Raw genomic sequence first — 25674 nt, 5'->3', positions numbered from 1 at the left:
TTCTGACTACCGTCTCCCAATGAGGAAGTCAAAGATCCAGTTGCAGAGGGAGGTACAGAGGCCCAGGTTTTGAAGTTTGTTGACTAATACTGAGAAAACGATGGTGTTGAACACTGAGCGGTAATCAACAAACAGCAGCCTGATGTAGGTATTGCTATTGTCCAGGTGCTACAAGGATGAGAGGAGAACCATGAAGATTGCATCAGCTCGAGGCCTATTGTGGCAGTAGGCGACTTGCAGCAGGCCCAAGTCTTTGCTTAGGCAGGAGTTAATTCTAGCTATGACCAACCTCCCAAAGCAGTTTATCTCAGTAGATGTGAGTACAATTGAGCAATAGTAGTTGAGGTAGCTCACCTTGCTCTTCTTGAGCATTGGTGTGAGTGATGCCCCTTTTGAAGCACTTGGGAACCTCAGACTGCAGCAGTGAGAGACTGAAGATGTTCTTGAACACTCTCACCAGTTGGTTGACACACGTCCGTTCTGGGGTGCACCAGCATCGCGGCGTCTGCTAAGGCTTCCTTGGCTTTAACGAAAGCGTCCGCGGCCTCTTCGTCCCAAGTAATGTCCTTGCCTTTACCCGACATCAGGGTGAACAAAGGGCTGCTGAGGGGAGGAAGCGGTGGTAGAAGTTCACCATACCAACGAACTCCTGCAGACCTTTGACTGTGTTGGGCTGGGCGAAGTGGCGGATCGTGTCTACCTTGGCGGGTGAAAAGAGAGAGAGAGTTATTTTACACCAACATGTTGTTTTGAAAAGAGAGAGAGAGAAAGAAAGAGAGAGAGAGAGAGAGAGAGAGAGAGAGAGAGAGAGAGAGATGAAGACTAACTTTTGGACTGTCACTGGGGACGGGGAGTAACTTTTGGATTTCTGCTGAGTTGGAGAGCACCGAGCAGCTCGTAAGTCACTATGGTGACTGAGGGCAGCGTTATTTGATGGACAGTCCATGTTATGATTTTTCAGCAGCGTGTTTATACTTCCCAAGGACATGGCATGCTAGTGCATTTCTTACACAGACAAAGGAAGGAGGAGTTATTTGACTGACAGTTAGTACTCAGTACCGTGAGGTAAATAGGAGGTCAGATGATATAGACCTCAGACACATGTTTTGGGACACTGAATGAGCTTTGTTGTGCCCACAGAAAAAATGAGTTTTTGGAGGATCGATCAGGCAGATCGATCAGTCGCTCTTGCAGTGAGAAAAGGGATTGACTGGTGGGGAGTTGTCCATGTGTCCAACCTTTGCCTAGGTTGATAGCTCCACCACAGAAAAACAGTCCCCTATGCTGTGGTCACAGTCGGTGACTTTTAAAGGATCTCAGAGGACAACAAGAAGATTGACGGCATCAGCTCACCTGAAGACTCAAATCTCTCCCTCTCTCTCTCTCCGTCACTACTCAACTCAACACCACGAACTGAACTGAACTGAACTTTACTCATCATCGTGAGACTGTATCTTTTTACCCCTAGACTTGAAGAAGCTTGATTTTCATATATTTCCACAATTACTGATATATTTACTTGAATATAATCATTGCTAACCTGTTTGATTTATCTACATTTATATTACTGTATTGTGTAGTTACTAATAAATATTATTATTGGTTAATAGCAATACTGGACTCCAAAGTGTTTTCTATTTCTGTTGGTTCTTTATTCCCGTCATGGGGTACATGACACAACCAATAGAGATTAATCAGAATCAATTCAGTGAATGGAACAACATGTTATCACGATATATATGGCAAGGTAAAAGGTCTGGAGTTCATCTCAAAACTTTGCAATTAGCCAAGGAAAAGGAGGGATGGGACCTACCTTCTCTTAGAGATTATTATTTTGCAGCACAGTTGAGAGCTGTGATATGTTGGTGCAACCCATCATATGACACTTAATGGAAAAACATTGAGGACGGGATACTTCCCATCCCCATACAGGCAATTTTGGCTGATAACAATGTACAAAGGTACATAAATACTAATGATAAGCCATGGGTGAAATGGACTCTTAAAATATGCAAAACCATTATAAAAGACTATAAACTAGAGGGAGATACTGCAATTCTTAAATGGTGTGCATATGACTCGGATTTTACGCCGAATAAACTGGATGCTAGATTTAAGGACTGGACAACTAAAAGAATAACAGTTATTTGCAATAAAATGAAAGAAGGAACACTGTTCAGTTTTGAAATGCTTAAAGAGAAACACTTATTAGAAAAACAAGACTTTTATCGGTATCTACAGATGCGACAGCCCAGAGTAGTTCCAAGCTGTACCTAGAATACATCTCGGCAGTCCCAGGCCCCGGCACAATGCAGTCGATATATTTTTTTGCTTGCTTTATTGATAGTGCTTTGAACTTTAAGGAAGGAGCATAATCCTACATAAAAGCTTTATGAAGGCACGCCTATGACAGCACCCTTTGTTTCTACCATTGGGCTGCAGCTGTTCCTGGTGTCTAATGAGCAGAGCCTTTAGCTGTCAGCCTCTCCCCGCGGCCTGTGGTTCCCAGTGGGTTGCTGCTCACCCACGCTGCCACTCAGCAAGCGGTTGATCAACTGGCTGATCTCATGCTGGCCTCGGTAGATGCACCTCAGGTCCCGGGGCAGACAGCAACAGGATGTAAGGTTCAGGTAGCTGAGTTGTGAGCAGCTGCTCACCACCACCCTGGAGAACAGAGAAAGAGAAAAATCAAACCTCTCTCCACAGACCTAAAGCAACAAACAGAAACATTTCCTGAGAGAACTGTGGTAATGAAAGGCAGGCTCTGCTTGCAGAGATTCTGCATGGAAAGGAAGATTTAATTAGACCGAATGCTTTTGTGACGAGAAAGCATTTCAGGATGTATACTGTAAACATTTCTGACATTAAACTTGACCTTTGAACTGAATTAAGAAAAGATTAACTTTATTTGTCACATGTATAGCGAAATAGCCATAGACCATAAAGAAAGCAAAAGCAATGTTAACATTCATTTGGAGAGGACTAGAATATAAAAAGCAAGGATGTAATGCTGAGGTCTATAAGGCATTGGTCAGACTGCACTTTTGGAGTATTGTGAGCAGTTTTAGGCCCCTTATCTAAGAAAGGGTGTGCTGGCATTGGAAAGGGTCCAGAGGAGGTTCATGAGAATGATCCTGGAAATGAAAAGGTTAATCCATCGGGAGTGTTTGATGGCTGTACTAGCTGAAGTTTAGAAGAATGAGGGGAGATCTCATTAAAAGTAGTACGTAAATGCCATTACATAGAAAGCACGGCAGTACCTCCACTTAGAAGTTTGAAAACATTTGGCATAGATGTGCAGTGGAGAGTATATCGACCGGCTGCATCACAGGCTGGTATGGAATGCCCTTGCGTGGAAAATCCTACAAAAAGTAGTGGATATGGCCCAGTCCATCACGGGTATGGCCCTCCCAACCACTGAGTGCATCTACACAGAGCACTGTTGCAGGAAAGCAGTACCCATCAAGGACTGCTGCCACCCAGGCCATGCTCTGTTCTCACTGGTGCCATCAGGAAGGTGGTACAGGAGCCTCAGGACACACACCACCAGGTTCAGAAACAGTTACTGTCCCTCAACCACCAGGCTCTTGAACCAGAGGAGATAACTTCACTCACCACAACACTGACCTGTTTCCATAACTTATGGAGTTACTTTCAAAGACTTTTCATCTCATGTTCTTGAAATTTATTATTTATATAATTATTTCCTTTTATTCTTTTGTATTTGCCTTTTAAACACTGTTTATCCATGCTGCTGGTGTGGTCTTTCATTGATTCTATTATGGTTATTGAAGTTGCCAAAAGGATAATGAATCTCAGGGTTGTATACGGTGATATATATGTACTTTGATCATAAATTTACTTTGAACTTTGATTAGACCACACTTTGTGTTCAATTCTGGGTGCCTCAGTAGAGGAAGGATGCGGAAGCTTTAAGGAGGGTGCAGAGGAGATTCACCAGGACACTGCCTAGATTAGAGAGCATGTCACATGAGGCAAGGTCTAGTGAGCGAGGGCTTTTCACTTTGGAGTAAATGAGGATGAGAAGTGACCTGATAAAAGTGTACAAGATGATATCAGGCATAGATCGAGTGGACAGCCAGAGACACTTTCCCAGGAGTAAAGGGCTAATTTGAGGAGGCAAGATTTTCAGGTGATTGGAGAACAGTATTGAGGAATGTCAGGGGTAAGTTTCTTTTAAAAAACAGAGTGGTGGGTGCATGGAATACACTGCCAGGGGTGGTGGGGTGGTGGTAGAGGCAGATACATTTGGGAATTTAAGAGCCTCTATGATAGCCACATGAATAAAAGAAAAAAAAATTTCGGTGGCTCAGGCACATTGAGTGTGAGTGTCAGTGTTGGAGCGATACAGACGTCGGGAGAGAGAGAGAAAAAAAGAGTATAAAAGGAGCAGATTCGGGTAAGGCTGGGCTTTACTGGCAGCACAACGTGATAAGTGTTGGTATCAGAGGCCAAAACAAAACTCAGCTGCAAATAAAATCAAGGGTCAAGCAGAGATGCCAGTACGCCAGTGATAGGAAGGCTTTGGCTTAACAGTTTTCAGTGTACGCACGCAGGCGGAGGCACAGATAAGAAGAGATAGCCTTTTCTTTAGTATAGAGGAGTCAGGATGGAATGCTCCTCCTGTCAGATGTGGATATTCAGGATACCTGACAGTCTCCCTGACGACTACACCTACAGGAAGTGCACCCAACTTCAGTGTCCAACTGACTGGGCCAAAGAGCTGGAACTGGAGTTGGATGTTCTTGGGATCATTTGGGAGGCTGAAGATACTAAAGCTGACTCTTTTGAAGAGGTAGTCAGACCCAGAGTACAGGCTTCGGACAGTAGATGGGTAACCACCGTGAGGAGTAAGAGGATTAGGAAGTATGTGCAGAGCGTCCTGTGGCCATTGTCCTCAGCAACAAGTATACCTATTTGGATACTGCAAGGGGTTGGGGTGGGGGTGGAGAGACATCCACTGGGGCACAGCAGCAGCAGCCAGGCTGGTGGGTGTGTGGACGGCTCTGAGGCTCAACAGGGAAGTGTAAAGTCAGGCAGTGCAGTAGTTATAGGGACCCAATAGTTGGGGGACAGAAAGGAGATTCTGTGGCTTCAAAAGAAACACCAAGATCGTGTGTTGCCTCCCGGTTGCTAGGGTCCAGGACATATCAGAGCATCTGCAGGATATTCTCAATGGGGAGGGTGAACAGCTAGAGGTCCTGTTGCATATTGGCACCAACTACATAGGCAGAAAGGGGGAAGAGGTCATACACAGTGAGAATATAGAATTAAGCTACACAGGCCGATTAAGGTGGTTAAGGCGGCTTATGGAACACTTGCTTTTATTAGTCAAGGCACTGAGTCCAAAAGTCAAGAGGTTATGTTGTAACTTCATAAAACTCTGGTTCGGCCACATGGAGTATTACGTACAATTCTGTTTGACCCACTAGGAAAGATGTTGAGGGTGTAGAAGATGTTTACCAGGACTCTGCCTGGTTTAGAGGGCATGTGCTATCACGACAAGCTAGATAAGTGTAGTTTTCTCTGGAGCAGCAGAGGCTGTGGGGAGATCTGATAGAAGTTAATAAGATTATAAGAGACTTCGATAGAGTAGACAGAGAGCATCTGTTTCTCAGAATTGAAATGTTTAATACCAGAGGACGTGCCTTGAAGGTGAGGGGGTAGGTTCAAACTGGATGTGAGGGGTAAGATTTTTTACTCAGAGTCGTAGATGCTTGGAATGTGCTGCCTGGTATGGTGGTAGAGGCAAATACATTAGAGTCTCTTAAGAGATGCTTGGACAGGCACACGGATGTGAGGAAGGTGGAGGCATAGGACATGCTATATAGGTAGGAGGGATTAGTGTTTGGGTGTTTTTAATCTGCTTTTTAACTGGTTCGGCAAAACATTGTGGGCTGAAGTGCCTGATCCTGTGTTGTACTCTTCTATGTTCTATGTTTAAAAATGGAGGGCTATATGGAAGAGAAGGGTTAGATTGATCTTCAAGAGCACATTAAAAAGTTGCACCACATCATGGGCTGAAGGGCCTGTACTGTGCTGTGGTGTTCTGTAGTCTCTGATATTAATTGGTCTTTTCACACTTCAGATCTACAATATAGCAAATATACCACACTGATGACTACCTGACAGCATCCAGGGTGACTTTTGTCCCAGCCAGGTTGAGGGAGCGTAGGATGACATTGCCCTCGGTCCCTGCCAAGATCTCCATGGCTAGCTCAAGGTCCTTCACCTTGTAAAACTGACCACTGATATCCAGCACCTCCAAAGAGTGTCTCCACTTCAGAGCTATTTGCTGTGAGCCCTGCTTAACCAGCTGTAGCGTGCTATAATCCAGTCCCAGGAACAACCGCGAGAGGTCTGGTGATGGAACAAGCAGAGAGTTTCGTAAGAACCCAAGAGATTCCATAGATGCTGGAAATTATGCTCAGCAGGTCAAGCAGCATCTAAGGAGAGGAATAGTCAACATTTCAGGAAGGGTCTTGGCCCAAAACGTTGACTGTTGACTCTTTTCCATACGTGCTGCCTGACCTGCTGAGCTTCAAAAGAAATCACTTTGGCTCGTTAGCCTCAGATTGTCAGGGGCAGGCCATTCGGCCCCTCAAGTCTGTTCCACCATTCAGTAAGATCCAACTTTCCTTATGTTTGCTCTCCCCACATGTACTGGTTTTGGTTTATTATCGTCACATGTACTGAGGTACAGTGAAAGCTCGTCTTCTGTTCATGCAGATCATTTAATTACACGGTGCATTGAGGTAGAACAATGGAAAATAATAACAGAATGCAGAATAAAGTGTTGCATTCAGAGGAAGTGCAGTGCATCTAGACAATAAGGTGCAAGACCATAACACAGTAGATTGTGAGGTCAAGTGTTCATCTTATCGTACTATGCAACCGTTTAATAGTCTTATTACTGCAGGGTAGAAGCTGTCTTGAGCCCACGGCTGCAAGAAACTGCAGAGAGTTGTGGATACAGTTCAGCACATCACAGAAACCGTGGACTCTGTCCGCACTTCTTGCTGACTCAGTAAAGCAGAAGGACACCACCCACTCCAGGCATTCTCTCTTCTCCCCTCTCCCAACAGGCTCAAGGACAGCTTCTATCCCACTGTTATCAGAGTCTTGAATGGACTCCCTTGTACAATAATATAGACAATTGACCTCACAATCTACCTCGTTGTGATCTGTTTACCTGCTTTTCTCTGTAGCTTTTCCATTACACACATGAAAAAACTCTAAGATAAAGAACACAATAATAAAAAAACCACAATAAAGATAAATACATAGCTAGCTTTGATATATAGATTACATGCATGCCCGTAAAATGATGCCAGACACAGGAGTGTCTGTGCATAAGGTGACTGACAGGATATGATGGTGGTTGGGGGGTGTGGAGGGGTGGGTTAGTGGGTGGAGGTGTTGATCAGCCTTAGTACTTGGGGAAAGTAACTGTTTTTGAGCCTGGTGGTCCTGGTGTGGATGCTACGTAGATTCGTCCCTGATGGGAGTGGGACGAACAGTCCACGAGCAAGGTGGGTGGGAGCCTTCATGATGCTACTGACTCTTTCTATATACATGTCCTTGATGGTGCCAGTGATACGCTGGGCAGTTTTGACTACCAGTTGTAGAACCCTTCTGTCTGCAGCAGTGCAGTTTCCGTACCATGCAATGATGCATCTGGAGAATGATGTGAGTATAGATGTGCATACTGCAGCTCTCGTCAGCCTCCTCAGAAAATCAGTGAGCTTTCCTTTTCAATCTTTCTATTAATTTCAGCATCATAAACATTACAGAAAATAGATACAGAGCAATTGGGATTACACTATTGATAAATAGTTTATACAAGTATAAACTCAGTTGACACATAATTAATGAGCCTCCCAAAATCTCAAAAAGTACAAACATAATATAGGAAAATATAAAGTGAAAATATAAAAATATCATGAAAAAAGAAAAAATATATGTGTACACCCCAAAACAAAAAAAACCTAAACCAACTAGAAGAAAACTAAACTAAACTAAAGAAAAAAAAGAAAAAGAATGGGCTACACACATCAAAGTTGCTAGTGAATACAGTAGGCCAGGCAGCATCTCTAGGAAGAGGTACAGTCGACGTTTCAGGCCGAGACCCTTCATCAGGACCATACACTCGTCAGGTCTATGATACTGGCTATTATGATACCTCAGATAAGACCATTAGTGTCGTTAACTCTGCTCCTCTCTCCGTACATTGAAGTAACAAAACAGAATTGGAAAGGGTCAAATTACATCATATGAAAGTATTGAATAAATGGTCTCCAAACCTCTTCAAATTTAATAGAAGGGTCGTAAATGACGCTTCTAATTTTTTTTCTAAATTTAAACAAGACATAGTTTGAGAAAACTATTGAAATGTAGTAGGAGGCTTCATCTCTTTCCAATTCAATAATATGGATCTTCTAGCCATTAGTGTAACAAAAGCAATCATCCGACAAGCCGAGGAGGTCAGATGACGTTGTTCTATCCCTGGTAAACCAAAGATTGCAGTAATAGGATGAGGTTGTAGATCAACATTCAAAACAGTTGAAATAATATCAAAGATGTCATCCCAATATTTCTTCACAAAGGGCATGACCAAAACATATGAGTTAATGAAGCTATCTCAGAATGACATCTATCACATACAGGATCTATATGAGAGTAATAACGAGCTAATTTATCCTTGGACGTATGAGCCCTGAGCTTTCCTGATTGTGTGGAATGTGTTCTGGAACCATGACTCTTTATTCTGAACTGTTATTGTTTTACCTCAATGCACTCAGTGACAATTTGACATATTTGAGACCAAATAATTGTGTCTTACATTTTTATAAAAGTCTCTCATGACACACAAATCCTCAGAGAGGAATCAAACAGAGGAGAGAGACAGTTCTCCCTACCTTGGCAGGGCAGAAGCTGTAGCGACGCCGGTGTGATCCGATAACAACCTCGGAGGTCCAAGCTCCGCAGCTTGGTCGACAGGTGCAGCAGCTTTACCAGAACCTCATCTGTGACCAGCGAGCATGAGGTGGCCAAGCACAGCTCCTCCAACTCAGAGAAGCCGACCTCAGGGGAAACGATCGTTGTGGAAACCCTTGGGAACCAGGCCAGATTCAGCAGTCTTAGGACCTGCACCAAATGACACAATTGGTTAAAGACTGGCAGTAGCTGGTTTACTGCAAAGAGGCAAGTTAGCACAGACAGTAACTTCTATATATCAAAGGATTTGAGCACCTGAATCACCCTAGCATAGAAAACCACAAGTCAAGTGCTGCTAAATGGCAGTAACACAGGAGCCCTCCTGATCAGTACGGGAGCAAAAAGGCTTGCTTCGATGCAAAGTGATGTGATGCATTTCTACAATATAGGACAACGCAGCACAGGCACAAACCCTTTAGCCATCATGGCTATGACAACCACAATACCAAATTAAAGTAAACATAATGAGCAATTGAGACTGCTAAACACGAGAAGAGCCCATGGTGTTACAGGAAAGATACTATATAACCATATAACAATTACAGCAGGGAAACAGGCCATCTCGGCCCTTCTAGTCCGTGCTGAACTCTTACTCTCACCTAGTCCTACCGACCTGCACTCAGCCCATAACCCTATACTAGCATGGATAGAGCAGCAACTTTGATGTGTGTTGCTTGAATTTCCAGCACCTGCAGAATTCCTGTTGTCCACAGATAGTGGGAATAGTTCAGTGATGGGGTTATCCCCTTCGGATCAAGAGCCTGTTGGTTGAGGGCTAATAACTGTTCCTGAACTGGTGATATTTGACATTCTATGCTGGCGGGGTGGTGGGGTTGGCCAAGTGGTTAAGGCGTTTGTCTAGTGATCTGAAGGTCGCTAGTTTGAGCCTTGGCTGAGGCAGCGTGTTGTGTCCTTGAGCGAGGCACTTAACCACACACTGCTCTGCAATGACACCGGTGCCAAGCTGTATCGGCCCTAGTGCCCTTCCCTTGGACAACATCGGTGGCGTGGAGAGGGGAGACTTGCAGCATCGGCAATTGCCAGTCTTCCATACAACCTTGCCCAGGGCTGCGCCCTGGAAACCTTCCGAGGCACAAATCCATGGTCTCAGGAGACTAATGGATGCCTGTTAAAAAATACTGGGGGGGGGAGGAGGAAGATGTCTACCTTATATATACTGCATACCCCTTGTAATTTTTGTAACTTCCAACACATGCAAAATGCTGGAGGAACTGAAAGGATAAGGTAGCATCAACAGAGCTGAATAAATGATCAACGTTTCATCTGATGAGGAGTCTCAGCCCAAATGTTATAATTGTATTCCCCTCCATAGATGCTGCCTGACCTGCTGAGTTTCTCCAGCATATTCTTTGTGTTGCTCAAGATTTCTAGCACTTGCAGAATCTTTTGTTGCTATAAACTTCAATAGGTCTCCCCTCAGCCTTTGTAGGTGGAACGTAAATCGACAGGCAAGGGTGTTCTTTATGAATGAGGGGTCATTGAAAGAGAGTTCAATAGACAGGCAGTAATTTTATTTTCATTTAGAAATAAAGCACCTTAACGCAAGCCCACACCACCCAATTAGATTCCTGTGACTAATTAACCCACTAACCCATACGTCTTCAGAATATGGGAGGAACCAGAGCACGCAGAGGAAACCCACAATGCTACAGAAACTCCATACAGACAGTGGTGGGAATTGAACCCGAGTCACTAGCATTGTAATTACATTACACTAACCGCTACGTTACAGTGCCATCACCCTCAACACCCCAAGTACCTGTAGTTTGGGGCAGCCAGTCTGTAGCATCTCAATGCACAACGGGAAGAAGGGATTAGTCTGCTTGATCTCGGAGCTGATCTCCAGTACACTGAGTTCAGTGCAGCAGCCAGACTAGGAGACAGGAGCACACAGATTAGGTGAACGAAACTGTTAGCAAACTGGACCAAATACCAACCAGCTGCTAAAGACATCAAATAAAACATGGTGATTGTCAGCTGATTGGAAGATTGGATCTCACCTATATCAAAACTCCTCTCCAGTAACTTTACAGAGATAGTCCATTGTGGATAAAGTCCTCGCCACCATTGAGCACATCTACACAGAGCACTATCGTAGGAAAGCACCATCTATCATCAAGGACCCCCACTATCCAGGGCATGCTCTCTTCTTGCTGCTGCCATCAGGAAGGAGTTACAAGAACCTCAGGATCTTCACCACAAGTTCAGGAACAGTTATTACCCCTCAACCATCAATAAAGCTCTTGAACCAAAGGGGATAACTTCACTCACGCCAATAGTGAACTGTCCCTTCAACCTATGGACTCACTTTCAAGGCCTTTTCATCTCATGTTTTTGATATGTATTATTGTTTTCTTTGTATTTACTGTGAATGCCTGCAAGAAAATTAATCTCAGGGTTGTATATGATGTGTTGGTGTGTGGCCAAGTGGTTAAGGCATTCGTCTAGTGATTTGAAGGTTGCTAGTTCGAGCCTTGGCTGAAGCAGCCTATGTGTCCTTGAGCAAGGCACTTAACCACACATTGCTCTGCGACGACACCGGTGCCAAGCTGTATGGGTCCTAATGCCCTTCCCTTGGACAACATCGGTGGCATGGAGAGGGGAGACTTGCAGCATAGGCAACTGCTGGTCTTCCATACAACCTTGCCCAGGCCTGCGTCCTGGAAACCTTCCAAGGCACAAATTGATGGTCTCATGAGACTAACGGATGCCATAAATAAATATGATGATATATGTACTTTGATAATAAGTTTACTTTGAACTTTAAATCACCTGTAGTCTGATCATATAGATGAAATTCTCCTCTGAAAACATTTGAATAAGATTGTATGTATCAGAATCAGGTTTATTATCACTGACACGTTTCCTACACTGGGGGAGTCTAGGACTGAAGGGCACAACCTCAATTTAGAGGGACACCTACTTAGTACAGAGATGAGGAATTTCTTTTGTCAGAGGGCGGGACCTTGTCAAAGGCCTTTCTGTATTGAAACAGTTTTGGAAATCTATTTTTTCTACAATTTCTAAAGCTTTAAAAATTAATTTACAACCTAATAAATTGACAGTTTTGTTTGGTATAATTCCTCAATATATACATGGTATTTCTATATCAGACCAACATGTAGTTGCATTTGTTACATTATTGGCTAGAAGGGCTATTTTATTAAAACGGAAAGATGCTTCTGCTCCCACAATGGTTCTCTCAGGTGATGCTATGTCTTCATTTGGAAAAAATCAGAAGTCGAACTTTTAATCCTCGATTGGATTTTGAGAAAAGGTGGGGCTCTTTTGCCTGCTACTATCATTTGATTTGAGTTAATTAAGATGGTCCCCTTATGATTCTTGGGTAAATAGATTTGGTTGGCGGATTGATGTCTTTTTTTTTAATAGAAGCTTTTATAGCGTATAGCTCCGGGTTTGTGCTCCAAATGGGGTCTTTTTCCTCATTTTTTTTTGTTAGCTGGGGTTTTTTTGTTTTAGTTAGTAGGGGTTCTTTTTTCCTTCTTTCTTTTTTCAAAAAAAGTAGCTTTAACGTTCTTTAAAATTATTATTATTGATATACTGTTTAGCTTGGTTAATAGTTTGACTCTTATACATATTGATATATTGACTTGATTATGTTAATGTATTTTTTGTTGTGAATTTTCAATAATAATTGATAAAAAGATTTAAAGTAAAAAATAAAAACACTGACTGGCAATATCTGCAGTGCTGCTGGTGCCAATCTGAGTTCATCAGATGCATGGAAGGGGGGAGCTTGCTACATGGACAACAGCTTCTTCTCCATACTGAGCTGCCCTGGCAACATCCATGGTCGACCCTGACCAACAGAGGTCTCACTGCTAAAAGAGGAGTCTGACTGGAGAGGAAATTGAACAAAGAAAACACAAAAGTGCTGCAAATACTCAGCAGGTTAGGCAGCTCTGTCCATAGAGGACAGAAAACCAAGAGTTGATGTCTCACCAAGGTGAAACTGAAAATTAATTCTTCACTCTTCAAGGTGTACGATGACACACTGGACAGTGCTGCTGCCTCTCAGCTCCAATCAGCCATGACAAGATAGGCCAAAGCCAGCATGGTTTCCTGAAAGGAAAATTCTGCCTGACAAACCCACTGCAATTCTTTGAGGAAATTACAAACAGGGTAGACAAAGCAGGTGCAGTAGATGTGGTGTACTTGGATTTACGGAAGGCCTTTGACAAGGTGCTGCACATTAGGCAACATAAGAGCCCATGGAATTACAGGGAAGTTACGAGCATGGGTGGAGCACTGGCTGATCGGCAGAAAACAGAGAGTAGAAATAAAGGGATCCTATTCTGGCTGGCTGCTGGTGACCAGTGGAGTTCCACAGGGGTCGGTGTTGGGACCACCTTGTGGGCCAGTCAAAATACCTTCACGGGCCGGAATATGCTGCCTACCCCTGGTCTAGGCCTTTCAACATTCCAAAGGTTTCAGTGAGATTCCCCTCCCTCATCCTTCTAAGTTCCAGCGAGTACAGACCCAGAGCCATCAAACTTCCCTCGTAAAATAACCCTTTCATTCCCAGAATCATCCTTCTGAACCCTCTCCAATGCCAGCACATTATTTCATAGATGAGGGGCCCAAAACTGTTCACAATACTCAAGGTGAGACCTCAGCACCACATCTGCTCTTGTATTCCAGTCCTCTTCAAATGTATACTAACACTGCATTTGCCTTACTCAGCACCAACTCAAACCTGCAAGTTAACCTTTAGGGTGTTCTCCGCAAAGACTCCCAAGTACCTTTGCATCTCAGATTTTTTGAATTTTCTAGCTTGCTTTCATATTTCAACTTTTCCTTACTAATGATTCTTTTACTTTCTCTCTGTAGGTTTTTAAAAAGCTTTCCAATCCTCTGTCTACTCACTAATTTTTGCTTTGCTGTATGCCCTCTCTTCTGCTTTTACATTAGCTTTGACCTCCCTTGTAAGCCATGGTTATACTATATTGGCATTTGAGTATTTCTTTGTTTTTGAAATACACCTATCCTGCGCCTTCCTCATTTTTCCCAAAAACTCACACCAATGCTGCTCTGCTGACATCCCTGCCAGCAGCTCCGTCCAATTTACTTTGACCAACTCCTCTTTCATACCACTGTCATTTTCTTAATCCACTGCTACGTCAGACTTCACTTTCTCCCTATCAAGTTTCAAGCTGAACCCAATCATATTGTGATCACTGTCGCTTCGGGGTTCTTTTACCTTCAGCTCCCTGATCACCTCCGCTTAATTACATAACACCCAAACCAGTATAGCTGATCTCCTAGTAGGCTCAATGACAAACTGCTCTAAAAAGCCATCTCGTAGACATTCAACAAACTCACTCTCGAGATCCATTACCAACCTGATTCTCCCAATCGACCTGCATGTTGAAATTTTCGCACGACTATCATAACATTGCCCTTTTGACACGCCATTGTACTTACCATTGTAATCTGTGGTCCACATCTCAGCTACTGTTGGGAAGCCTGTATATAACTGCCATGAGGGTCATTTTACCGTCGCAGTTTCTTAACTCAACCCACAAGGATTCAACGTCTCCTGATCCTATGTCATATCTTTCTACTGGTTTGATGCTATTCCTCACCAGCAGAGCTACACCATCCCCTCTGTCTACCTTCCTATCCCTCCGATACAAGGTGTAATTTTGGCTATTCTGCTCCCAGCTACAACCATCCTTTAACCACAATTCAGTGATGGCCACAACATCATACCGGACAATTTGTAATAGTGCAACTAGATCATCCACCTAAATTCTTATACTCTGTGCATTGAGATACAACACTTTAAGAGTACTGTATTCGCTACCCTTCTTGATTCTGCATCCCTAATGCACTGCTACTCACTCTGATAGCTACAATTTTGTCCCATCATCTGCCTGCCCTATCTTAAGTCTGACAGCATGCAACCTTTGCTTTTTTTTTACCATCCTTCCTATCCTGAGTCCCTTCACTCCAGTTCCACCCTGTCAGATTAGATAAGAATCTCCCCAACAGCTCTAACAAATCTGCCCGCGAGAATATTGGTCCCCCTTGGGTTCAAGTGCAACCCATCACTTTTGAACAAGTCATACCTTCCCCCAGGAGATCCCAATGATCCAAGAACCTGAAGCCCTGCCCCACTGCACCAGCATCTCAGCCACACATTAATCTGCCAAATCATCCTTTTTCTACCCTTATTGCTGCATGACGCTGGCTAGCTTTCTGCCTGGCTCTCTAAATTCTCTTTTCAGGAGCTCTTTGCCTTTCCTTCCTATGTCACTGGTACCAATATGTACCAAGACATCTGGCTGCTCTCCCACCCTCTCCAAGATGTTATGGATGCGATCTGAGACGTCCCTGACCCTGGCACCTGGGAGGCAACATACCATTCGGGTATCCCATTCACGTCCACAGAACCTCCTGTCTGTTCCACTGACTATTGACTTCCCTATCACTACCACAACCCTCTTCTCCCACTTTCCCTTCTGCGTCACAGACCCATGCTCTGTACCAGTACTCTGCCGTGGCATTCCTCAAGGAGGCCATACCCCACAACAGTATCCAAAACAGTATACTTACTTTTGAGGGGAATAGCCACAGGGGTGCTCTGCACTAACTGCCTATTCACATTTACATTCCTCCTGACAATCACCCAGCTACTCACCTCCTGCGACTTAGGGGTGACTACTTCCCTGTAACTCTGATCAATTATCTCCCCACTCTCCTGTACAAGCTGAAGGACATTCAGCTGCTGCTCCAGATCCTTAACATAGTCTCAAGGTGCTGTAGCTACACGTATTTCACGCAGATTTAGTTCCCTGGGAGATTCTGGGTCTCCCAGGACTCCGATATCCGGTATGGAGAACACACAACAGCCAGGTACAGCAAGAGAGAAAAAAGGGAACCTTAACAGAAGATAACCCAGAGCCAATGCTTCTTTGAGCCAAAGCCTGACACTTCTACTCTCATCACTGGCCTACTCTGCCCCAACAATGGCCATCCCTTTTTTACTTTTAAACTGCGAGAAACCTTGTTGCTATGGCCTGCTCCTGCCACTGATTGTGCCACCAGAATGACCCTGAATGCCACGAAGCTCTCCTTTTAAACAAGCATTGCTGATCTGTGACAAACCTCGTCGCTGTGGCCTGCTCCTGCCGCTGATGGGCCACCGCAATACAACCTGAGAATCTTTTTCTGTGAGCATATAGAACAGTGACTGTAAACAGGGTCAGTGCACAACACACTGTGCAAATGCAGATATGAATAAATAGCAATAAATAATAAGCATGAAATAACAACATAAAAGAGTCCTTAAATGAGTGTAGTTATCTCCTTTTGTTCAAAAGCCTGATGGTTGAGGGGTAGTAGCTGTTCCTGAACCTGGTGGTATAACAGCTTCTTCCCCTCTGTCATCCGGTTTCTGAATGGATATTGAACCCATGAACACTACCGCACTACTTTGCAAAATTTCTGTTTTTGTATTACTTATTTAATTTAACTATTTAATATACATACAGTGCCTATAAAAACTATTCACCCCCCTTGGAAGTTTTCATGTTTTAGTTTACAACATTGAATCACAGTGGAGTTAAGTTGGCTTTCTTGATACTGATCAACAGAGCAAGACAAAGTGAAAGCAGATTTCTACAAAGTGATCTAAATCAATTACAAATATAAAACACAAAATAATTGATTGCACAAGTATTCACCCCCTTCAAGTCAGTATTTAGTAGAGTAGATGCACCTTTGGTGGCAATAATAGCCTTGAGTCTGTGTGAATAGGTCTCTATCAGCTGAGCACATCTGGACACTGCAATTTTTCCCCATTCTTCTTTAAAAAACTGCACAAGCTCAGTTAGATTGCATGGGGATCATGAGTGAACATCCCTTTTCAAATTCAGTCACAAATTTTCAATTGGATTGAGGTCTGGACTCTGACTTGGCCACTCTAGGACATTAACTTTGTTGCTTTTAAGCCATTCCTGTGTAGCTTTGGCTTTATGCTTGGGGTTGTTGTCTTGCTAGAAAACAAATCTTCTCCCAAGTCGCAGTTCTCTTGCAGACTGCATCAGGTTTTCCACCTGGATTTCCCTGTATTTTGCTGCATTCATTTTACCAGCACCTTCACAAACCTTCCAGACCCTGCAGCAGTGAAGCATCCCCACAAAATGATGCAGCCACCACCACGTTCTACGTTAAGGATGGTGTGTGTTTGGCTTACACCATACATAGAAACAGAAAATCAACAGCACATTACAGCCGTCAGGCCCACAGTGTTGTGCCGACCGTGTAACCTACTCTAGAAACTGCCTAGAACTTCCCTACCGCACAGCCCTCTATTTTTCTAAGCTCCATGTCCCTATCTAACAGTCTCCTCAAAGGCTTTTATATTCTATTCCCTTTGAACTGTATGTTATTTCCCTTAAGTGTGTTGGACACTTTACACCCTGGTTCGAAGAAACGTTGTCTCATTTCTACATACATTATATATGTTATATACATTTATGCAGTTAAACGACAATAAAGTTCACTTGATTGGAGTTGAAAAGAACACTGGCAGGGATGGCAGCAGAGCAGCAATGGCTGGAATTTCTGAAAGAAATTCGGAAAGAACAGGATATATACATCCCAAAGAGGAAGAAGTATTCTAAAGGAAATATGAAACAACTGTGTCTAACAAGAAGAGTCATAGCCAGCAAAAAAGCCGGAGAGGGCAGCTAATAAAGGAAAAATCAGTGGGAAGTTAGAGGATTGGGAAGCTTTTAAAAAGCAACACAAGGCAACTAAAAAAGTCAATCAGAAGGTAAAGATGGAATACAAAAGTAAGCCAGCCAATAATATTGAGGAGGATACTAAATATTTCTTCAGATACATAAAGTGTAAAGGAGAGGTGAGAGTGGATATCGGACTGCTGGAAAACAATGCTGAAGAAGTAGTAATAGGGGATGAACTGAATAAATGTTTTGCATGTCTTCACTGTTCATGTTGTGTAGTTGGATGTTCAGAAGGCCTTTGACAAGGTGCCACACATAAGGCTGCTTAACAAGCTACGAGCATGTATATGACAGGAACGACCCTAGCATGACCAAGAACATAGAAATCTATCTCACATTACAGGACCTTTGGCCCACAATGTTGTGCTGACCATGTAACCTACTCTTGAAACTGCCTACTATTTCCCTACTGCAGAGCCCTCTATTTTTCTAAACTCCATTTATCCCTCAAAAGACCCTTTTGTATCCACCTCCACAACCATCGCTGGCAGTGCATTCCACGCACCCACCACTCTCTGTGTAGAACAACTTAGTTCTGTCATCCGCCTTGTACCTACTTCCAAGCACCTTAAAACTATGCCCCCTCGTGTTAGCCATTTCAGCCCTGGGAAAAAGCCTCTGGCTATCCACACGATCAATGCCTCTCATCATCTTATATTTCTCCCTCACCAGTCCCCTTCTTGCACGGTCACTCAGTTTTTGAGGATGGCCCGCTCTAGGCAGATTTACAGCTGTGCCATACTCTTTCCATTTCTTGATGATAGACTTAACTGTACTCCAAGGGATATTCAGCGACTTGGAAATTTTCCTGTATCAATTTCCTGACTTGTGCTTTTCTATAAACTTTTTGCGGAGTTGCTTCAAGTGTTCTTTTGTCTTCATGCTATAGCTCCTGTTAAGATACTGACTCACCAGCAGTTGGACCTTCCAGATACAGGTGTATTTTTACTACAATAAATTGAAACACCTTGATTGCACACCGCGATCTCCATTTAACTAATTATGTGACTTCTAAAACCAATTGGCTGCACGTGACGATTTGATGTGGCATACTAAAAAGGGTGAATACTTATGCAATCAATTATCTTGTGTTTTACATTTGTAATTAATTTAAATCACCTTGTAGAGATCGTTTTCCCTCTGAAACAAAAGTGTCTTTTTCTATTGATCAGTGTCAAAAAAGCCAGACTAAATCCACTGTGATTCAATATTCTAAAACAATAAAACATGAAGACTTCCAAGGGGATGAATAGTTTTTATAGGCCCTGTATATATACTTACTGTAATTCAGTTTTTTCTTTGCAATATTTATCACATATTGCACTGTACTGCTGCCTCAAATTTAACAAATTTCATGACATATGCCTGTGATATTAAAACCGATTCTGATTCTGAGGTCATGATCTGTTCTTACTGCTACCATCAGGAAGCGGGTACAGGAGCCGTAGAACACACACCACCAGGTTCAGGAACAGTTATTACCCCTCAGCCACCAGGCTCTTGAACCAGAGGGGATGCCTTCAACTCAGTTTCACTTACCCCAACATTGAACTTTTCCTGCAACCCATGAACTCACTTTTAAGGACTATACAACTCATATTCTTAATATTTATTGCTCATTTATTTTTAATTTTTTCTTTTATTTCATATTTGCACAGCTTATTGTGGTTTGCACACTGGCTGTTTGTCCATTTCTGTCGTGTGCAGGTCTTCAATGAAGTTCCATGTTGCATCCCAATAAAAAATTACAATGACATATCGGTACTTTAATAAAAAATTCTGAGGAGCCGAACTGAAACAAAGTAATGCTGCTGATGTGTCAGGAGAGGAAGTTACTGGCTTACCTTCAGGGTGTAACCCACTAGGCTGTTCCAGTGGCAGAGAGAGAACACGCGAAGTTGTGAAAACCTGTGTGTAAAAAAGCGCATCAATGCAGATCAATCAGTTGGCAACTTCTCTCTCTGTTCCCTACCTCTATAGTAGGAAAGGAACCTGAATTCGGAGAACCAATAACTATCTGCACATTAAACTCATTTCACTGCACGTTTCTTATCAACTTGGGTAGCACGGCCAGACACAGGAGCAGAATTAGGCCATTCTGCCATTTATTTTCCCTTTCAATCCTGCTTTCTCTCTGTGACCTTTGATGCCTTTACTAGTTAAGTACCCATGAACCTCTGCTTTAAATATACCCAATAAATTGGCTTCCACAGCTTATAACAGTGGGACAGTGGGATAGAAGCTGTCCTTGAGCTTGGTGGTACGTGTTTCCAGGTCTTTGCATCTTCTGCCCAATGGGAAAGGGAAGAAGAGAGAATGTCCGGGGGGGGGTGGGGAGGTTTGGTCATTGATTATGCTGGCCGCTGTATCAAATCAGCGAGTCCATTGAGGGAGGCTGGTTTCCATGATGTGCTGGGCTGCATCCCGAAGACATGGAGGTTGGTGGGGTGATTAGCCAATGTATGTAGGCAAGTGTGGAATCTTGGGCAGGGAGAATCAAAAAATGGATCTGCAAGGACTCAGTGGGCCAAACGACCTTTGCTATTGTCTCTCTTTCAGAGGTAGAATCCAGGTAAAAGGGTTGACAGGATTAAGGGGGGAATAAAACAGGATTAGTGAAAATAGGTGCAGACTCAGTGGGCCATAGGACTATGTTTAAAATACCGTATGAATGTTTGATGGCTCCGGGTCGGAACTCACTGGAGTTTAGAAGAATGGGGGGGATCTAACTGAAACTTAACAAATATGAAAGCCCTACATAGAGTGGATGTGAGAGGATATTTCCTATAGTGGGGGAGTCTAGGCCTCAGAATAGAAGGATGTCCATTTAAAACATTGTTTTGCGGCAGCAGCACAATGCCAATACATAATAAATTACAATATGAAATACATACTGTACATAAAACAAATTAAATTAAATAAGTAATGGAAAAAGGGAGCAAAGAAAAAAGTAAAAAATAGTGAGTTTGTGTTCAGGGTCCATTCAGAATTTGGATAGCAGAGAAGAAGCTGTTCCTGAAACATTGAATATGTGTCTTCAGGCTCCTGTACCTCCTCCCTGATGGTAGGAATGAGAAGAAGGCATGTCCTGGGTGATGGGGGTCCTAAGTGACTGATGCCGCATTGCCTTTTAAAGACGTCCTCGATGCCCTCCTGGGGTATGACTCGATTCCTCTGCAGACTTGCAGTTCTTGTCCTCAAGTTTAAGTCCATTCAGAGACAGACCATTTCATCTCTCTTCACGGTACATCAGAGCCCTCATTTATGTCCCCCAGCTGAAAATACATCAGCTCTGACAACCCCAACCCATCATGTCGAAACCACTAATGACAACACTTTTGCCTTAACAAACCTGTTCTCTGTCAGCCAGCTTAAGGTGTTCTGGATTTTTTGCTGAACCGGAGGCTGCAATTTATTTCCAGGCCTGGCCCAGCAACGAGAGATGGTAACCTTGCGCCACAGTGTGGGGGTTTCAGCGGCTGCGTTCCATAGCTGACACACTCGAGCCATTCTGTTTCAAAATGCAGGGTCAAAGATCAGATCAAAAGAACACCTCAGCCAAAAGATAGAGATTAGCTTTAACTGTCACACGTAAATCCAAATGCATTGAAACAACCAACACAGTCCAAAGAAAATGTGTGGCCTACAAATGTCGCACACTTCCAGTGCCAACAGAGCATGCCCATAACTTACTAACTCTAACCCGTACACCTTTGGGATGTGGGAGGGAAGTGGAACACCCAGAGGAAACACACAGTCACACGGAGAATGTACAAGCTCCTTGCAGGCAGTGGTGGGGATCGAATCCCCATTGCTGGCGCTGTAAAGCACTGTGCTAACCACGCTACCATGCCGTGTATATCCAGTCTGTAACTCTCAGGAGGCATTCTTGTTCTATTCAACTGTATGAAACAGAAATTTAAAGTCACCATCCCACCTCCAACTTCGAGCCCTCTCACGATCCTCCCACCTACCAAATCCAGAGTACTCCCAAGTTCATTGACGGTACAGAACACCCAAAGGGTTAATTAACTAGTATAAACCTGGAGCACCACACACCAAGTGCTGGAGGAACTCAGCAGGTCAGGAAACATCTATGGAAATGAACACATTTGACGCTTTGGGCTAAGACCCTTCATCAGGACTGAAAAGGAAGGGGGAAGATGCCAGAATAAAAAGGTGGCAGGGAGAGAAAGGAGGACAAGCTAGAAGGTAATAGATGAAGCCAGGTGGGTGGGAAAGCTGAAGGACTGGAGAAGCAGGAATCTGATAGGAGAGGATAGGAGAAAGGGAAGGAGGAGGTGATAGGTAGGTGAGAAGAGGTAAGGGGCCAGAGTGGGGTCTCGAAGAGGGAAGGGAGTGGGGAAAAGAAAAAAATGTGAAAAAAAGTTACCCGAAGGAGTAATTGATGTTCATGCCATTAGGTTGGAGGCTCCTAGACCTCCTCCACCCTGAGAGTGGCCTCATTGTGGCACACGTCAGAACAGGAATAGGGATAGGAATTAAAATGGTTGGTCACCAGGAATTTCTGCTTTGGCGAATGAAGTGAGGTCCCCAATGTATACTGTAGCTGAGTGGTGGAATCAAAGGGGAGCTAATGGGAGTGCAGGGAGAATGAAATAGGATTGGTTGTGGGATTGGCATCAATGGGTGTTTAATAATTAGCACAGACATTGGGACAAAATTCCTGTCCTTGTCTAAATTCTGTACTCATCACCATCCACCTCCCATCCACCCCACCCTCCCCTCCATCTCCAAATCCCACTTTCATCAGCCCTACACTCACATACCACTAGTCACCACACATGTGCGTCAATACCTCAACGCAGAACATAGAACAGTATATCACAGTACAGACCCTTTGGCCCACAATGGTGTGCTAAACTTTTAACCCACTAAGATCAATCTAACCCTTCCCTCCCACATAGTGCTCCATTTCTCAGTCATCCATGTACCTAAGAGTTGAGAGTCGAGTCATATAACACTACAGCACAGAAATAGGCCATTCAGCGCATCTAGTCCATGCCAAACTAATCTGCCTAGTCCATTGACCTGCACCTGGACCATAACCATCCATGTACCTATCCAAATTTCTCTTAGGCGTTGAATTTGAACCCACATCTACCACTTGCACTGGCAGTTTGTTCCACACTTTCACCACCTTCTATGTGAAGTTCCCCCTCATGTTCCCCTTAAACATTTCACCTTTCACTCTTAACCTCTAGTTCTAGTCTCACCCAACCTCAGTGCAAAGAGCCTGCTTACAAATTACCCCATCTATACCACTCATAATTTTATATACCTCTATCAAGTCTCCCCTCATTCTCCTACACTTTAGAGAATAAGGTCCTGACCTGTTCAACTTTCCCCATAACTCAGGTCCTCAAGCCCTGACAACATCCTTGCAAATTTTCTCTACACTCTAAATATTTCTAATGTATCTGCCTCTACCACCACCCACACATCCATGCATCTACCACTCTCCAAGTAAAAAGCCTACCTCTGAAATACCCCTATACTTCCTTCCAATCACTTTAAAACTACGCCATTTCATATTCACCATTTGGCCCTGAGAAAAGGTCTCTGGCTGTCCACTCAATTTACACCTCTTATCATCTTATACACCTCTATCAAGTCACCTCTCATCCTCCTTCACTCCAAGAGAAAAGCCCTAGTTCACTCAGTCTATCCTTATAAGACATGCTCTCTAATCTCGGCAGCAACCTAGTAAATCTCCTCTGCACCCTCTCCCACCTTGGCCCCTCACCTGCAGAGACTTGGTACAGCTCCTCTGGATGACACCACGTAACGGAAGATATAAACCAACACTTCAATCGGAAGCTGTTGACCCCACCAGTCGACTTCCTCTTCTTTCTGGTCCTCTGGTTCTGGATCTGTCGCTTTGTCCTGACCTTCAGCACGTTCGGAGCTGTTGCCCCTCATCTTTGTTTTGGGCAGAGAGAGATTCACCGCACGGGCATTAGGCGTCTTGTTCAGCCGGCAGTTGTTTCTCTTGCCACTTGACTTTCTGGCCCTGGGCCTCCTCTGCCCATTGCCCCCATTGGAAGTCATCAGGAGCCTGTCACTGTCGGTCTCATGGACCGTATCATTAGTGCCATTGCACCGCCTTGTCCGCACCATCTACTTCGCTGGCTTGGTTGTCACCCAGCTGCGTGTTCCACCCCGACTTTCCACACTCCCTTCCCGTTTGCGAGATGCCTGCCTGGAGGTGTAGAGAGACAAATAGCCTCTTATCGGGGTGTCCCCTCTCAGTCCTCCTCATGAAATACTTTGGCTGGACAAGTCCTTATCCAACAGCAAAAGCACCAAGGGGAACGTCACAGTGTCACTAGAGAAAGAAAAAAAAATCATTTCACTGTTTGCTGACTGAAATATCACCCGTGGCAGTGAGGTAAAATAGTATATAGAACAGGCCCTTCGGCCCACAGTATCTGTACCAACTACGATGCTGTTGCAGTGAGCGTCCATCATCGAAAGCCACTCCCCCGTGGTAGCCAGCGACTGGCCCATTTAAGAAGCATCACAGCCCATCTCACTAGATGCTGTTTAGCTGATGAGACCACGGCATCACTGGAGTTCACATCTAGCACATGGAAAGCAACCGCTCTCCTTTTGCTCTGTGGGTCACTGTGACCCAAATCACAGATGGTGCCACAGAAAGTGGAAGTTTGCTGCAGGAAGAGAGGGCCTTGCGCACAAGCAGTAGTAACAGAGTATAACTTGAAGGGTTTACTGAATGTTTAGTGCGTCTTACCTGGCAGATGACCAGGCTGGCTTAAGCTGACAGGAAGGCAACAGTAACTGAAATAACCACGCGTTACAACAGTGGTGTGCTGAAGAGTGTCTCCGAACACACAGCTCGTTGAACCTCAAAGTGGATGTACTATAGCAACAGAAGACCACACACGTACAGAAACACACTTCGTATATTTGGATGCCACAGTGGCGTAGCGGTTAGTGCAAAGCAATGGCAGCTCAGGGTGTTGGAGTTTCAAGTTCAAATCCAGCATCATCCATACGCAATCTCTGTACGTCCCACACGTGGAATGTGTGGGTTTTCCCTGAGTGTCCTTCCTCAGTCCAAAGACATACTGTGTAGGTTAAATGGTCATTGTAAATTGTTAAGTGATTAGTTTAGGGTTAAATTGGGATTGTGGGGGTTACTGAGGCGGTCGGCTTGAAGGGCCGATTCCACACCATCAGCAAAAGAGCTCCCAACCACTAAAGAATTTACTGGATACGCAAGAAACAACGGGTGCTGGAATCTGGAGCAACAAACAATCTGCTGGAGAAACTTGGCAGGTCAAGCAGCATCCCAGTGGGGAGAGGAGTGGTAAGGAATCGGTGATGTCTCCACCCAATTCCTCACCAGTCCCCTAGCCACAGATACCGTTCAACCAGCAGACTGCTGCACACACCACTGTTATAACACGTGGTTATTTGAGTTACTATTGCCTCACAGTCAGTTTGAACCAGTCTGCCATTCTCCTCTGACCTCTATCATTAACAAGGCATTTTCACTCACAGAACTGCCACTCACTGTATGTTATTTGGTTTTTCACACCATTCTCTGTAAACTCTAGAGAATGCTGTATGTGAAAATCTCAGGAGATCAACAGTTTCTAAGATACTCAAACCACCCCATCTGACAACAACAATCATTCCACGGTCAAAGTCACTTCGATCACATTTCTTCCCCCACTCTGATGTTTGGTCTGAACAACAACTGAATGTCTTGACCATGTCTGCGCACTTTCATTCATTGAGTTGTTGTCACAGGATTGGCCGAGTAGATATTAGCATTGATGTGCAGGTGTACAGGTGTACCTGATAAAGTGGC

At 44.0% G+C, this 25674-nt stretch overlaps 1 pseudogene; it reads right to left on the bottom strand.

Moving 5' to 3' along the window:
• Positions 1–2471: 2471 nt before the first annotated feature.
• Positions 2472–24096, bottom strand: LOC140185458 (F-box/LRR-repeat protein 6-like; annotated as a pseudogene).
• Positions 24097–25674: the final 1578 nt, after the last annotated feature.

The sequence above is a fragment of the Mobula birostris genome, chromosome 20, assembly GCF_030028105.1.
Source record: "Mobula birostris isolate sMobBir1 chromosome 20, sMobBir1.hap1, whole genome shotgun sequence".
Taxonomy (NCBI): domain Eukaryota; kingdom Metazoa; phylum Chordata; class Chondrichthyes; order Myliobatiformes; family Myliobatidae; genus Mobula; species Mobula birostris.
The sequence above is the reverse complement of the archived record's forward strand: the minus strand, read 5'-3'. Positions and strand labels throughout refer to the sequence as shown.